Below are 15,667 nucleotides of genomic sequence, written 5' to 3'. Positions count from 1 at the left end.
GGAAGTAAATTTGAATTAAATGACTGATCTCGATTATTAAATGCATTTTATTTATGCTGTTGAAAAAAGGAAGTTTTATATGTTATCGCCATAGAGTTAATTGTATTTCGTTAGATTGCTAATTTGAAAGGTTAAATTGATCTGATATGAGAAATCGAATTTTGAATTGTTAAAGCAAGTTAAATTGTTGCTATTGTTGAAAAGAATTAATTTGTGAGTATTATTTTTTAAATAAAAGATTTTTATTCCAAAAATGGAATTTTTGGGTCAACTCTCCCATATAACCCAAATTTGGGAAAAATGGAGGGATGGACAAATATGGAAAAATTTGGAGAGGATTTTGGTTGGAGAAAATTTTTGGACAAATTGGAGGTTTTTGGAGAGGAAGATGGTTGGTTTTGATCTGGCAGGACTGGGCTCTCCCTCAGCCATACCAGGATTGCGAATTGAGGTAGGATTCTGAACTGGTTATTGAAAATTAATTAGATTGTCCACTTGATTTGGCTGGAGATTTTAATTTGGGTGTGTATTCTTCCATTCTGGTTTGGGTGTTTGAAACCCTTGGATGTTTGTATAGAATGAGGATGCCATCAAGAAGATGTGATATCTAAACCAGTCATTCAAAACCGAAACCATGTTGAAATTGAATCCATTTGCAAGCTCTGTGATGGGCGTTTGTGTTTATGGAGATCAAACTGTGCTTTTTATATAGCAAATTTATTAAAGATCAAGCTGTGCGTTTTTATCCTTTTAACGGACTGTGTGTTCCATTTAAAAATTTTAATCATATTATTTTACCCTGGCCTGGGCGTTGTGCTTATTTCCGAACTATTTAAAAAAAAACCGAAATTCTTTATATTTTTTTTTTTCTGTTGGGCGTCGGTGTGATTTCCGATCTGGGCGTTTTGTCTTTGTTTCGGGCTGCGTTTAGGGGATGGGAGGCGGGGAGCGGAGCTCCACCCGCCCCCTCTCCCCTCCCCCCGCGCGTCCCCTGTTTTCCCCGCTCGCGCCCTTGCTATCCCCCGCGTGGGTTTTCCGTTCCCCCGTTCGCCTATCGCCTGCGGCTGCGGCCCACGACGGTGGCCGCAGGGCGCCGCGGACCTGCGGGCACCGCAGCGGCGCCGCCCGCATGGGCTCCATAGCGATTTCGTGGTGGACGGCGGCTAGGGTTAGGGCACGGCCCGCCCAGCTCGCCTCCCCACTTACCCTTTTTTTTAATAATGCGTTTTGATGGTTTAAAAAAAAGAATGGTTGTTGTAATATATATATATATATATATTTTGTTTAGTGTTTAGAGAAAAAGGAAAACACATGATAATTTATATCAAGTTAATGAAAGATATTTTAATGTTGAGATGTTATTTTTCTTATATATGTAATTTTTTTTAGTATAAAAAAAAAAAAATGCATTTAATATTTATTATTAATTCAAGGAAGGTTATTTTAATGTTAAGTATAATCGGAATTGTAAGTACGATTAAGGTAGTATTGTGTAAAGACAAAATAGAGAATAATATGCTTTTGGGAAATCGTTGTAATACGATGGAAGTATTAATTGATGTTTGTTGGAGATTAATACCTTATTTTAGTTGAATAACGGTTGTCTGAATTTTATTTATATGAAATGGTTTAAAAACTCATTACGGCTTAATGGGCCTGTTCGATGCTTTGAACCTTAGGAGTTAGAAAACCAAGAACAACTTATCCCCAGTTGAGGTAGATAACTAGAATCGGATTTAGATCTTGTAGAAAACTTGATCGATTTTAATGATTAAATCAATGTGAGGAAATGTCGTCTTTTCTGATTATTGTCTTGCAAGTTTAATTTCTGTATTCGCCTTTAATTATGAAATGGCAAGATTGCTTTGTTTAGTAGGACCCTGTCGTATGGATGATTTGGTGTTCCTGTTTTAGTCCTCGATTTCCGAGTTGACTGTTGTATTGTGGTAGTGTCGTTTTGATCATCTCCTCCTTGTGTGTGTGAGTCAAATGATGATTGTGGTTGACCGTTGTTGGTCGGGTATCTAGATTAGAGTACCGTCAGTAAGTGATTATCTTTGAGTCGTGTTTGACCTGATGATTGTATCTCCTTGAACTCCGTTCGTCTTACCATGGGTATTCTGTGGTTTGAGTTCGTCTGAGTTAGTCTAGTGTCGTATGGGAAAGTGGCTTTCGATTGGGGGCCGCGCCCAAAGTGGCTGCTGGGTAACCCGTCGAAAGTGAGTCTAATAAGTGATAACCTAAGTAGATTAGAATTGTAATTTTTAAATAAGATAATGTGCCTCACACATGGGACGAGTGCTAGTATAGACTCGACATGCTGTGAGAAGGCCTGAAATGGCAAACCATCTTCCTTGTCTTCACGAGAGGATGTGTGGGTCCACATGAGGCTTGGATGGGCCGGAATTTCGGATTAGGTTGCCAGGGTTACCAGTGTATGGGCCGGGACCTATGAAGACTTGCCATGGTATCCATACCAGGTTGTGTGATGACACTTGTCCCTACGTTCGCTAGTGTGTTGTCGTCTTGTCCTGTTTGAGTACCTTTGTGAGTCATCCTTTGTCTTTGCCCTTGTGAGTGTCGGTTTCATGTTAGACCTTGGGTGGTGATGGTTCAGTTTTATGGATGCTCTCATGGACTCTTATGTTATTAGCTTTGATTATGTTCAGCTGGATCCTGTTCCTTGTAAGGATCGTTTATGTATTTATCAACCGGTGTGGTCGTCTGTATATGTTTATGCATCGCCTTGATGGCTGGATTGTATAGTGTAACCTCTTGTACTCTTAACCTTATTATTTATCAGAGGGGGTCTTGCAGTTGCGCAGACCCGGAGATGTAGCCCTTTAGGGGTGAACTCCGAGATCATTATTGGTGTTATGTGGTGTATTCTCTTATGTTTCCTTTATTCAGCTTTATCATGTATGATTAATTTATGTTAGAATGGTTAAGTGGATAATGAAATTAACTCTAAATGCTTATATTTAGTTCTATCTTGAATGCCATGTGGATCGAATGCATATTTGGTTGAGATGCGATTTATCGTAATGCATGTGTGAAATCGTCCTTTTAATGCAATAAGTTGGAATATGGAATAATGCATCTTAGAGTAATGAATTTTACTCAGTTGTTGTTAAGAAATTAATATGCTTGGAAAGATATCTTATGTCATGATGAAATCCTAGTGTATTAGAATATGTTAGATGTATGGTTTGTAATTTTAATTGAAAAGCTTGAATGAGGTTGATGAATGGATCTTAATGGATGAATCTTTGTGGTGATTACATTTCCGTCCTTTGAAAGAAACTTATCCTGTTTATGAATTACCTCGTTATTAGATATTTAGCTTATTGGATTAATGGTGTGAGTTAAATGAATTTGAAATTAAGTAATCTCGTTGGGAAACTCTTTAGGAGATTGTTGTTATGTCTTCCGCTATGTAATCTGAATCTTTGGTATCTTGTTGCATCTTATGTGTTGTAACTTTTAAAAAAATAAAATTGCACTCTATTCTTGTTATTTTAGCTTATCCCTTCGGGGTTTCCTGGCGGGGCATTACATTTGGTATCAGAGCCAAGTTGCAAACATTGGGATCTCTGGTGTCGCGTGTGCCCTCTATTGGTGTGAGGTGTATCGACCTTATGTGTATGCTTGTCCTCCTTTTGCATGTGAGTGATTGAGCAGACCTTAGCTGGTGTGTAACGTGTGTGTGTTCACACCTTGTTTTCGCCTTCTTGATATTGGTGTTGAGTGCTTATTTGTGCATTGTGTGCCTTCCCTATTGAGTTTTGTACTCCTTAGACTAACCCATTTGGATTGGTCCGTGCTTGTCTTGAATCTGAAAGTGCGAATTGTGTTTGTTTAAAGATTATGATCTAGCTTAGTGTTATCCTCTTGAAGGACTAGTGTGGCTATTATTGAATGCTTATTTTGTAGAAAAATTAAATGATCATCACTATTCCTCTCTCTCTTTCTTTCTGGAAATTAAATGATTAGGGTATGTGTAACTATCTCTGATTCGAGTTTTCTTGATTGCGAAAGAGAAAAGGTTGTGATTTCTCGTACCCTTGTGTGAGCCTTATGTCGTCTATGCTTTTAGATCATTAAAGAGGGCTATGGGTTTAAAAATTTATATTAGGTGATGGGAGAAAACTGTATGTGTTTGGTTAAAGAATTCTCCATATGTATGTTGTAGGAGTAGCATGATTAAAATTCTACCTTAGTAAGGTGCATTGATATGTGAATAGATGAACTATGTGAAACTGCTTGGTTGGTAGAAGAAGTATTATAAAGAGCATGTTATTGTAGCTTCGAGAAAGTGTTAATGTGCTCTCTGAAAGATTGTTTAATGTATTTTCTGAAAGATTGTCTTATGTGTTTCATTAAACCAGTTTGATTGAAGATTATTTTAGCAAATGCTCCATTGAACTCGCTTTTGGGTATGTGGAATTACCTTAATGTGTTTAGAAAGTGCGAAATGAAAAAGCTTGTTGATGTGCATGCATTAATATGTTTTATTTGGGTAATAGCTCTTTGCTTATCTTTGATCGTAATGTGATCTTCCCTAATAGGTTGCAAACTATGACATGTGTCCGTATTGTATTATTTTAAGTGAGTGTTCTTAAGAGGTCTTGCATTATTGGAAATATTTCCTCTCTTGATCTCTGCTTTGTTTGTAAACTAGAACCTCTTGTTGCAACCATAATTATTGGAAATATTGTGTTAGGCTGATTGTCATCCTTCTAAACGGTAGTGAAATGGAAACCGTGTAATTAAATGATAGGCTTATAGTGGGAAATTTAATATTGCAGCGTGATCTTGTTTGATCTTGCGTGTTTTGTAGGAAATGGTTTGGTTATCAAACTCTCTTTCCCTTCTCTTTGCCTAATCATGAGATTTTTTTTAGAAATGGTATTAAGAGTGCATTGATTAAATAGAATGTTTATAACCATGTGAAATTGTATGTTGCTTTTGGCTTCATAGTGATAGATGAAAGTCTTAAGCTGTAGAAATGAATTTGCTTAGCTAGTAATTTAATTATGAATGCTTAGTGAGATTTGAGGAAGCTATAGGAATGATGTTATTTCCTTATATAATTGTGAATTGTTAATAATTTCAGCACTTGAATCTAGAGTAAAATTGATTCAGTTATTTATGAAAGAAGCGTAATTGGAATCTTCCTTGTATAGATGTTAGCGTACTGAAAGTATTCCCCGTATATGTGACTAAACCAGTATTGGTGTATTGTGTGTATTGTGAGAAACCAGTGCTTATCTTGTGTGCCCATGGTTTGGTGAAGTAATCAACCATGGAGGATATGTAGCTTGTGAGTATGGGAAACCATACCGTTTATGTAATGTTGCTTATTTGTTCCCTACTGAGTACCAAACCTCGGGTTGTGGGTAACTCGGTATGTTTAGGGGTAGTATTCGAAGTAACCGTTCCTTGAATAGTATGGATTGGCGTACGAGTAATATCGACGCGAAGCGACTTTAGCTTCTCTACTTCGAGGAATGATATAGTTGTACTACTAAACTGTATCAAGGTGTACTCAATACTTTCCCTTTTGATGGATCTATTTATAGGTCTATGTGTGCCAGCCTATTCCTATCCTTCATTTTGAGCATATAGATGTCAGTTTTCGAGCATTTTGTTGGATTCTATTGGAGGATCCTTTGCCTTGTCTTCATGAAAGGTAGGTTTATTCACATGTGCTACCAGTTAGTATGTGTTGGTGGGCATGTGGATGGACCATAGTCATGTATACCTCTGACTTACGGCGAGTATCCTTCTAGGAACATCGCTATGCGGAGTGTGACCAGCGCGTGCCTTATCCGCGGGGTACACTGCCATGCGGGATACGTCCATTGCGTGTGTTGTCCGCTTGGAGTATTGCCATGCCGTGCTGAGACACGATGCGGGATGTAGTAGACATTTCCATGCGGCCTACCGCTAGGTATTGGGTAGAGCCATGCCACGTGACGACGTGATGCGGGGTGATGTCGAGGTGCACACTGCCATGCCATGCGAGTGTGTGACTTGGCCACACCACATGATGAGCTATTAGGATAGCTAGACGATTGTTCCTTCCTTCCTCGTTGGTGGCTAGCTTCTAGTCACGTAGTGATGTAATGTGCAATTGTGATATTCTTTATATTTCTTTGGGGATCAGCAGTTTATTTTACGTTGATTTTGAAGGTTCGGCCACGATCTTGTGATCTTTTGCACTTTGATTTGGTGTTGAAATTCCAGATTATTTTCTTACCTTATTGTTGGAATTGAGGATTGATTATCTTTACTCTTCTGTACTTTGGTGGCTGAACTGGTTTATCCTTATTGTTTTCGGATGCTGGTCTTGTGTTGCAATGTGAATTCCTCTCCAAGAACGTAGGAGACGGGCTTGGATGAGTGTATACGAGGAAGTAGACGCAAGGAACCTTGAGGATGGAGGTATGTGAGGCTGTGGAAGCAGCTAGGATCCACTACCTACCTATGAGTGGTGACTATCTCTTGGAGGCTAAACACCTTACACAACAAGGGATACTCACAAAGGTCTTGTATGGAAGGTAGCACCGCTATGGTGTGCCTAGCACCATCGAGCCTTTGAGTGAGATATTGGATTCTTATGATCTTTTTGTTGTTCTGAGATCAGGCATAGAGTTGCTGATCATGCATGCTATCCTTGACCGAGCATTAGACATGCTCACATGTGGCCTTTTCTGTTATGCATTCCAGTATGTGGATGGTTATTATTTGTATCATGGAGTAGATTGTGTTAGCTTGTCGCTATGTTATGGGACATAGTCTTTGGAAAGGTTTTCTTATGCCTGGCAAGTGTAACCATTGAGTTATTTATGTTGCTCCTATCTATTGGAAGTTAATCTGGTTGTAGAAATTGATATTTTGAGCTAGTTCTATGTTATTAAATTTTATGATAAAGATGGACTGGTAAAAGAAAATTGATCTTATGGCATATTTTTTTTGTCATTTTTGATCGATGATTATGGTAATTATTGTTTACCTCTTAGTAATGTTTTAATTTGGTGAAATGAAAGGAAGAAAATTCTTGTTTCCTTGCTATGATTGTGGATAATTCCTAGAATATTTTAAGGAATGTATGGTTTTAGATGTATCTTGCCAATTGATAATGGCGTTTGTAAAAGATTTAGCAATAATATTTCATTCGATTATGGAAAGATTTCTATGTGCAATTTGACCTTGTTGAATGAGTTTCAGGGCTGATGCGTACGACATGTTCTTCCTCTAGCCTTACGACTTCCAGGAGTAAGTCGGAACCTAGGGGGGGAGAATGTAGTACCCCTACCGTAATCGATCTCTAACCTTGGTTTAATCTTGATTAGTTTATCGTGATATTATGATTATAATCAGATGTTGATTTTACGCATAGCTATTGATGTGGTTTTCTCACTAGTTTTATGCTAGTTGTTTAGTGTTCTTATTTCATGGTATTCATCGAGCTAACGCATTCATTAAGTTATTATATATGTATGCATGTATGATCGTTGGTTGCAGGAGATTTCAGGTACGAAGTCGCATGAGTGCGAGGTTCGTCGTCACCTGGTTTTGCAGGTTTGAGCATACCTTTTAATCCTTAGAGTTGGATTAGGTGGTCATAAGACCCTAGTCGACCTTAGTCGTGCTCAAGTGAGCATCGCCAGTCGTCGTCGGTAATCCCTTCTTGTTTGGGTTGTGAGTCGTCTGTTTGGTTGACCTTCTCGGTTTGCGTGCCTGGTGTGTTTGGTAAATTGATTAATTAGTCCTTAGCATTATTTTGAGTATTTATGCGTTTGTGCAGTGAAGATTAATGGATTAAATTGATTGAGAATTCGTTATGCGTTTTTCGTTGTTAATGAATTGCTCGTTTTAGATTGGAAGTAAATTTGAATTAAATGACTGATCTCGATTATTAAATGCATTTTATTTATGCTGTTGAAAAAAGGAAGTTTTATATGTTATCGCCATAGAGTTAATTGTATTTCGTTAGATTGCTAATTTGAAAGGTTAAATTGATCTGATATGAGAAATCGAATTTTGAATTGTTAAAGCAAGTTAAATTGTTGCTATTGTTGAAAAGAATTAATTTGTGAGTATTATTTTTTAAATAAAAGATTTTTATTCCAAAAATGGAATTTTTGGGTCAACTCTCCCATATAACCCAAATTTGGGAAAAATGGAGGGATGGACAAATATGGAAAAATTTGGAGAGGATTTTGGTTGGAGAAAATTTTTGGACAAATTGGAGGTTTTTGGAGAGGAAGATGGTTGGTTTTGATCTGGCAGGACTGGGCTCTCCCTCAGCCATACCAGGATTGCGAATTGAGGTAGGATTCTGAACTGGTTATTGAAAATTAATTAGATTGTCCACTTGATTTGGCTGGAGATTTTAATTTGGGTGTGTATTCTTCCATTCTGGTTTGGGTGTTTGAAACCCTTGGATGTTTGTATAGAATGAGGATGCCATCAAGAAGATGTGATATCTAAACCAGTCATTCAAAACCGAAACCATGTTGAAATTGAATCCATTTGCAAGCTCTGTGATGGGCGTTTGTGTTTATGGAGATCAAACTGTGCTTTTTATATAGCAAATTTATTAAAGATCAAGCTGTGCGTTTTTATCCTTTTAACGGACTGTGTGTTCCATTTAAAAATTTTAATCATATTATTTTACCCTGGCCTGGGCGTTGTGCTTATTTCCGAACTATTTAAAAAAAAACCGAAATTCTTTATATTTTTTTTTTTCTGTTGGGCGTCGGTGTGATTTCCGATCTGGGCGTTTTGTCTTTGTTTCGGGCTGCGTTTAGGGGATGGGAGGCGGGGAGCGGAGCTCCACCCGCCCCCTCTCCCCTCCCCCCGCGCGTCCCCTGTTTTCCCCGCTCGCGCCCTTGCTATCCCCCGCGTGGGTTTTCCGTTCCCCCGTTCGCCTATCGCCTGCGGCTGCGGCCCACGACGGTGGCCGCAGGGCGCCGCGGACCTGCGGGCACCGCAGCGGCGCCGCCCGCATGGGCTCCATAGCGATTTCGTGGTGGACGGCGGCTAGGGTTAGGGCACGGCCCGCCCAGCTCGCCTCCCCACTTACCCTTTTTTTTAATAATGCGTTTTGATGGTTTAAAAAAAAGAATGGTTGTTGTAATATATATATATATATATATTTTGTTTAGTGTTTAGAGAAAAAGGAAAACACATGATAATTTATATCAAGTTAATGAAAGATATTTTAATGTTGAGATGTTATTTTTCTTATATATGTAATTTTTTTTAGTATAAAAAAAATAAAAATGCATTTAATATTTATTATTAATTCAAGGAAGGTTATTTTAATGTTAAGTATAATCGGAATTGTAAGTACGATTAAGGTAGTATTGTGTAAAGACAAAATAGAGAATAATATGCTTTTGGGAAATCGTTGTAATACGATGGAAGTATTAATTGATGTTTGTTGGAGATTAATACCTTATTTTAGTTGAATAACGGTTGTCTGAATTTTATTTATATGAAATGGTTTAAAAACTCATTACGGCTTAATGGGCCTGTTCGATGCTTTGAACCTTAGGAGTTAGAAAACCAAGAACAACTTATCCCCAGTTGAGGTAGATAACTAGAATCGGATTTAGATCTTGTAGAAAACTTGATCGATTTTAATGATTAAATCAATGTGAGGAAATGTCGTCTTTTCTGATTATTGTCTTGCAAGTTTAATTTCTGTATTCGCCTTTAATTATGAAATGGCAAGATTGCTTTGTTTAGTAGGACCCTGTCGTATGGATGATTTGGTGTTCCTGTTTTAGTCCTCGATTTCCGAGTTGACTGTTGTATTGTGGTAGTGTCGTTTTGATCATCTCCTCCTTGTGTGTGTGAGTCGAATGATGATTGTGGTTGACCGTTGTTGGTCGGGTATCTAGATTAGAGTACCGTCAGTAAGTGATTATCTTTGAGTCGTGTTTGACCTGATGATTGTATCTCCTTGAACTCCGTTCGTCTTACCATGGGTATTCTGTGGTTTGAGTTCGTCTGAGTTAGTCTAGTGTCGTATGGGAAAGTGGCTTTCGATTGGGGGCCGCGCCCAAAGTGGCTGCTGGGTAACCCGTCGAAAGTGAGTCTAATAAGTGATAACCTAAGTAGATTAGAATTGTAATTTTTAAATAAGATAATGTGCCTCACACATGGGACGAGTGCTAGTATAGACTCGACATGCTGTGAGAAGGCCTGAAATGGCAAACCATCTTCCTTGTCTTCACGAGAGGATGTGTGGGTCCACATGAGGCTTGGATGGGCCGGAATTTCGGATTAGGTTGCCAGGGTTACCAGTGTATGGGCCGGGACCTATGAAGACTTGCCATGGTATCCATACCAGGTTGTGTGATGACACTTGTCCCTACGTTCGCTAGTGTGTTGTCGTCTTGTCCTGTTTGAGTACCTTTGTGAGTCGTCCTTTGTCTTTGCCCTTGTGAGTGTCGGTTTCATGTTAGACCTTGGGTGGTGATGGTTCAGTTTTATGGATGCTCTCATGGACTCTTATGTTATTAGCTTTGATTATGTTCAGCTGGATCCTGTTCCTTGTAAGGATCGTTTATGTATTTATCAACCGGTGTGGTCGTCTGTATATGTTTATGCATCGCCTTGATGGCTGGATTGTATAGTGTAACCTCTTGTACTCTTAACCTTATTATTTATCAGAGGGGGTCTTGCAGTTGCGCAGACCCGGAGATGTAGCCCTTTAGGGGTGAACTCCGAGATCATTATTGGTGTTATGTGGTGTATTCTCTTATGTTTCCTTTATTCAGCTTTATCATGTATGATTAATTTATGTTAGAATGGTTAAGTGGATAATGAAATTAACTCTAAATGCTTATATTTAGTTCTATCTTGAATGCCATGTGGATCGAATGCATATTTGGTTGAGATGCGATTTATCGTAATGCATGTGTGAAATCGTCCTTTTAATGCAATAAGTTGGAATATGGAATAATGCATCTTAGAGTAATGAATTTTACTCAGTTGTTGTTAAGAAATTAATATGCTTGGAAAGATATCTTATGTCATGATGAAATCCTAGTGTATTAGAATATGTTAGATGTATGGTTTGTAATTTTAATTGAAAAGCTTGAATGAGGTTGATGAATGGATCTTAATGGATGAATCTTTGTGGTGATTACATTTCCGTCCTTTGAAAGAAACTTATCCTGTTTATGAATTACCTCGTTATTAGATATTTAGCTTATTGGATTAATGGTGTGAGTTAAATGAATTTGAAATTAAGTAATCTCGTTGGGAAACTCTTTAGGAGATTGTTGTTATGTCTTCCGCTATGTAATCTGAATCTTTGGTATCTTGTTGCATCTTATGTGTTGTAACTTTTAAAAAAATAAAATTGCACTCTATTCTTGTTATTTTAGCTTATCCCTTTGGGGTTTCCTGGCGGGGCATTACAAGGGGCTCCTTATAAGGGTGTCACTATCATGGTTGTTGATATATATATATATATATATATATATATTTATTTATTTATTTAACAATTTTTAAAATATAATTAACAATTTAATCATTATAAATATTGGAGTCTTAGTAACCAAGGATATCTAACTTAACCATATAAATTGTTCTATTGAAAATATCTCTTTTTTAAAATTAAATTTCTTTCACATTGTTAAATCTAATTTTAAAGTGTATGTGTGAAATAGAATACTACAATTTTCCATATAGATGACTATAAGTACAACCTAAGCCAAATTAAATCTAAATTTAATGGAAATATGTTTAAAGTGATCTTATGTATTTATCACCATAGCCTCATTGCTCTTAACTATTAAAAAAAGGCATTTAACAATTAACAACTTAAAACCCGAGTCTTTGGCTCTGATACCAAATTGTAATGACACTTTTAACCCATACTTAATTAAGTAATTGCAACAAAATTAATAGATAAAATATTAATGCTAAGATCAATGTAATAAGACTAAATTAGATGTGAATAACTGATGTAATAATTTGACAATAACTATAAAGTCAATCGATAATACAATAGATGAAATAACATAGCCATATATTATCATCAAAATCATTAAATTCTCGTTATCCTTTATCATCAAGGGTTTCAAGTACTTATCTATATCATGAGGCTTGGAAAGGTCACTCTCACTTCAAGGAAGTTCTGGTGGTATTGGCCCTTATTACTAGGGTGCACTTCTCAAAGGAACTAGTTCTTACAAAGAACCAACCATATTATCTAGTATTGAAAGGAATAATCACAGGTCTAGGCTCTTTTATGACAAGCAAGCACTCCAGGAGGATAGTTTCTTACACGGAACCTTGCATGCCTTCATGACATGAAATAAACACAGCCCTGGCCAGGACACTCCCGAGTGTATACTATACCCCTAGTTGGACACACATTGTGTGCCCGTTCTCCAATGCCCATGCCAACCAATGACCTTAACTTTAATTCCTTTGTTCCCTCTGAATTCCTATATTTCCTTCCATGCTTATAGCCCCACCAAACCACCTTCTTCTTCCTTGAGTGATCTCCATGCCCTCTCCCAAGTCTCACATAAATGGCTTATATAACCTTTTGAAGGGTAGTTTCCAAATCATCACACCCTTTCAAAAAGGTCACCTTTAGTTATCCTTTAATAATTATAATTATTCCTCTCTCTTAAGAGAGTTTGTCATAAACATTATTTGTTAACATTTATTTAAACCAAAGGATTATAATATCCTTTATTTTTATCTCCCTTTTTAATTCTAAAAGGGTTATTTCATAACTTTATCTTCTCTCGGAGAAATAGTCATGTAACATTATATGTTACTTGATGCAATTGTAAGGTATAAAGATATTCTTCAGTTATCACATTCACCATACACGTTGGATCAATGAGCACCCCTCATGAGAGTATGTCTTTGATCCTCGCAGTGATATATAGTGGGCCATTGGGTGCTTCAATAGTCTCACTAGGATCAAAGGTAATGCATAGGTCCTTAGGAGGTGTAGGTTTTTATATAAGATTCACCACATTATTAGACTCAAGGCCAAGATGATTAGGAGAAAAGGAAAGATGCTCAAATTCAATCACATTAGTAGAATGAGAAGGCAAAATATTCATAAAGATTTGGAGGAGATACAAATTTATTTAATTTTTCATTCACAATAGTTACAAATATGGTATTGTTATCAATAAGGTTTTGAATCCCACTCCTTAGGGAATAACACTTTTCAATGTCATGGCCAGGTTGACGCTAATATTGGCAAAAAGCTTTGGAATCATGATAAGGTGGAAAAGGTTTGGATGTGTCAATTGGTTTGATGGGAGGAAGTTTGAACATATTTTTGTTCAACAATTGTGTCATGATACTATGCAAATATACAAAAAGAGGTGTAAATTATTTTCTAAAATACTTGGATAAAGGAGGCACACCTATTGTCACGGCTATTACTTGAGTATTGTTGTTGTCATTGAACTTGATGAATCCCTTGTTCAGTTTAAACTTTACAAAAGGTTGTTAAGTATATTTGTTCTTATCAATTAGAGCCATTGAAGAAGATTGTTCAAATTGGTTCACTTGAAACTGATAGTAATGAAGCACTGCACATAACTGTGTAAAGGAAGTAAACTCAAAACAAGAGAATCTTATCCCTAATGTATTTTTGCAAATTAGAAATAAAATTTCTTTGAACATCTTGATCAGGCATAGGATAATAAATTTGAGAATACAAATGCTTATATCTACCAATAAAATCAGTCGCTTTTTCTTTAACAACTTGCTTACAATGAATCAAATCTATCAAAGTAATCTTAGGACCAATATTATTATGAAATTGTTGAATTAAAGCATTAAAAAATTGTTGAAATGATGTAATATAATAAGGAGGCAAAGAACAAAACCATTGCAAAGTTTATCCCTAAATGTTCTAGTAAACAATTTAGCCAAAAGTCTTCGATCATGAGCAAAATCACTAGACAAAGTTTGAGATGTTTTCACATGAGTCAAGGGATCACCTTTTCCATTATAAAGCTCCAATTGAGGGACTTCTATATGTTTAGGAGGGACACCATGAATAATTTCATTAGATAATGGGATCACTACATCAAATGTGGGCACATTAAACTTGGATTGCTTCATGGAAGCTATTTGTTATTGTAGGGATGACACAGTTTGAGTTAGGCTATTGATGGTTTCTTCGATGGATGGGTTGAAATTAGACATGTTGGATTGGGATGGAGGAGTAACATTGTTAAATGAAGGAGGAGGTTGAGAATAAGAAAGTGGGACACTATGATAGGTAGGTATGGGAGATGACTAGGTGACAAACAAAAGACTCACAAAAGGAGGGATAAAAGAATTTTGATTAGGAATGTTGCCCACTTGAATAACATGTGTAGGAATAACATTTTGTGTGGAAGTAGCCATGACGCTAGATGTGAAAGTAGGCACACTAGTCATAGGAATAGAATGATTAACTTGACTAGGAGGTTGAGTGTAACCAAGGACTTCAACACAACTTTTCATAGGCATGATATTAGTGTCCACAATATGAGAAAGGCCACACAACAAATCAATGCCAAATTTATCACTTTGAACTATTCTTTTTAATCCTTCAATCAATGGGAATAAATAACATCAATTGTTTTTGATTAAGGAAAATCAGGTTTTAAGGGACCCGAAACCCGCTTACATAACGAAGGATAAGCATGAAAGAAACAAGAGAAGACATGACAAAAATAGAAAAGCTACAAAAAGACCAGCAAAAAACCCAACAACTAGAAACAAGATAGCACAGAGCTAGTGAGAGACTGACAACCAAAGACCAGCATTACATATCAAATAAAAAGTTTTGACTCCTCTGCATTCTTAACCAACAACATCATAACCTTTGCAGCTTCTCTCAGATCTTTGTTCTCCTGCTTCAGCTGAATGTCTTTCGTCTTTGTCTCCAAATCACAAGTCGTCTGCCTGGTCCTTCGCTTGAAAATTTGGGGGGTAGAGCTGGAGGTTGGCATATCATCAATGATTACCATATCTTTATTCTGTTGTTTCCTCTCCAAACAATCCACCAGGGCATTCATATTTTGAGATGAGATCCTCAAGACCTCAAGACTATGATTCATAAAATTCTTCAAAGCCTTCTCATTTTTAGCGACCCGGTTGATGATGGTATCGTTGTCAACCTCAGCCTTATCTTTGACAATTCTGATCACATCTTCCAGATGTTTCAAATCACCTTTAATAAGTTCTTTTTCTGACCAGTCATGCATCTCAACTTCATCCTTAGCTTCACTGGTTTCCACCTTTGCACTCTTTTTCCCAGAATTAGTATCCTTAATCAAATTGTGAATCTTATCCTCCAGATCTCTCTGTTTACTCTTAATACTGGTTATATTTTCAACAACCCATTTCTAAAAATTGAAAGATTCCAGAGTATAGTTTTGAGCTGCATTCAAAATGGAGTCCGTTGTATCCCTTCCCTACTTAGAGCTCATAGATTTAGGGTTAGCTTCCTCCGTGGAATTCTGGACAACATTCCTACTATCCGAGACCATAGGGTTAGAATCAGGCTTTTCAACATAAACATCTCTTTTCCCCTCCTCCTCTTCTCCAACATTCTCACTCTCCGCTTCATTATTAGCCTCCTTCCCCTGTTCCTCCTCCATACCAG

The sequence above is a fragment of the Cryptomeria japonica genome, chromosome 11 (genome assembly GCF_030272615.1).
Source record: "Cryptomeria japonica chromosome 11, Sugi_1.0, whole genome shotgun sequence".
Classification (NCBI taxonomy): Eukaryota; Viridiplantae; Streptophyta; class Pinopsida; order Cupressales; family Cupressaceae; genus Cryptomeria; species Cryptomeria japonica.
This window is presented reverse-complemented; position numbering follows the sequence as displayed.